This window comes from Sinocyclocheilus rhinocerous, unplaced genomic scaffold, assembly GCF_001515625.1.
Source record: "Sinocyclocheilus rhinocerous isolate Xijiao unplaced genomic scaffold, SAMN03320098_v1.1 scaffold149, whole genome shotgun sequence".
In the NCBI taxonomy this organism is placed as follows: Eukaryota; Metazoa; Chordata; class Actinopteri; order Cypriniformes; family Cyprinidae; genus Sinocyclocheilus; species Sinocyclocheilus rhinocerous.
In genome coordinates, this window is record NW_015654504.1 from 917,122 (window position 1) to 919,335 (window position 2,214).

The 2,214-nt window shown below is 43.7% G+C and overlaps 1 pseudogene; it reads right to left on the bottom strand.

The window, feature by feature from the left end:
- Positions 1 to 1,963, bottom strand: part of LOC107717317 (tripartite motif-containing protein 16-like) — a 17,110-nt pseudogene extending 15,147 nt beyond the window's left edge.
- Between the last annotated feature and the right edge of the window lie 251 nt (positions 1,964 to 2,214).

Below are 2,214 nucleotides of genomic sequence, written 5' to 3' on the forward strand. Positions count from 1 at the left end.
CTCAACAGCATCGTGTGTGATTGGTTAATGCGCAGTGCTGTAAAAACACGTATCTGGCTCAGCAAACGCAGATTTGAATTTAGCAGCTGATGATATGACGCACTGAACGTTCTAATCACACCTGTGTGATTGTATTAAATATAGAAAATATTAATCGGCTATTTTTTTGTCTTATGGAAGCTGCATTCAAAATCCACTTGGCTCAAAAATCTGAGGGGGCACGTGCCCCCATATTTTGAATGGGCATGACGCCTCTGGTCTCCTGTCACAGCAGGATCTTCTCAAGTCCACTATGATCCTGTTCTTCTAGATCTCTGTTACCTGCAGGAACTGGATGTGATCCTGTGTGTGTGAAAGCTGCTCCAGCTCAGCGTCTCTCCTCCTCAGATCATTGATCTCCTGCTCCAGTCGCTCCAGTCGTCCTTCAGTTCGACTCACTGCAGTCTTCTCCTGATCTCTGATCAGCCGTATCAGCTCAGAGCGGCTTCTCTCAATGGAGCGGATGAGCTCAGTAAAGATCCTCTCACTGTCCTCCACTGCTGTCTGTGCAGAGCGCTGTTAGGACACACAGTGATTCAGGCTTCAGTGAGTCTGAACTGAGACTGAGACAAACTTCTCTTCTTCTCCAGACTCACCTTATGAGACTCCACAGCCTCTCTCAGCTGCTGAAGATCTTTCTCTCTCTGCTGGATTCTCTGCTGGAGCGTCTTCTGCGTCTCCTTCAGCTGCTTCTGCAGGACAAACGGATGATAGTGAATGTCACAGAAAACTACTGGCTCTAAATCATCAAGTGAACAGATGAATCCAGTAAAAGTGGAGCTGTTAACTAATGGCTGTAGGTTCAAACTCCAGAAGTGATGATCAGTTACATCATACATGAATAAATAATAAGTTTAAGGCTTTTTTCACACTGCAAGTGTAAGTATTATAAAAGTGAAACTGACACAGATGTAGAGCTTCACATTGACAGTATTTCTGTGTTCTGTGTAATTAATCTGCGGCTCTACACTGAAAATAAATGAACAAAGTAAAGCTATAAATGACTCCGGAATTCAGTCAGATTTACTGAATAGAAACTCATCTGTCACTGCATTTTACTTACATTTTGACTGATGGAGTATATATTTTGTCAAAGAATGGGTGAATAGCTCACTCCATTATTTTATGTTGCTTAATCATGGTGTATTGTATGTGTTGATAAAGTTTTATGGTGCATTTTCAGCAAACAGTGAAACACTTTGATGTTCTCTGTTAATATGGGTGCCGATATAAACACATATGAAATGAATGTCAGCAATATTTCATCAGTGTCTAGTTTTAAATACCTGCTTCTCTGTCCTCTGTTCTGCAGCTGATACAGTGTCGTGGTTTTTATGTTCATTAACCATACACAGCACACATATACATTTCTGGCAGGGCGACAGATAACCTCAAGGATCTTCTCATGTTTCTGGCAGATCATCTCCTGCAGTCGTCCAGTGGCATCAGTCAAATCGTGTCTCTTTCCTTTAAACCAACTCTCATGTTGTTCGAGGTGATTCTGACAGTAAGAGTTCAGACAGGACTTGACGGCTTTGTATTTTCTTCCAGTACAGACGTCACACTGCACATCTCCAGCTCCAGCGAAACAGTCATCAGGAAGTTTGGTCTTCTTCAGTTTCTCCACCACTTCAGCCAGCATGGTGTTTCTAGCTGAAGCAGGTCTTGGACTGAAGGTATGTCTGCACTGAGGGCAGCTGTAGACTCTCATCTGATCCTCCTGATCCCAGCAGCCTGTAATACAGCTCTTACAGTAACTGTGTCCACAGGGAATGGCCACTGGATCCTTCAGGAGATCCAGACACACTGCACACAAGAACTCATCCTGAGAAAATCTGGCTTCTGCCATTTTACTGCATGAATACAGAGACACAAACACACAACAGCTCAACTACACTTCAGTTTCTCTTTCCCTGAACACACGTGTTTCCTGTTTCCTGCTTCTGTGTTTGAGTGATGTGTGAAGTTCAAACAACCCACATCCACTGCTAAAACTCCCCTCTTCTCCTTCCGTTGAGCTTCTCCCTCAGTTGAGCTGTTGTGTGTTTGTATCTCTGTATTCATGCAGTAAAATGGCAGAAGCCAGAGTTTCTCCGGATGAGTTCATGTGTCCACTGAGGGCAGCTGTAGACTCTCATCTGATCCTCCTGATCCCAGCAGTCTGTAATACAGCTC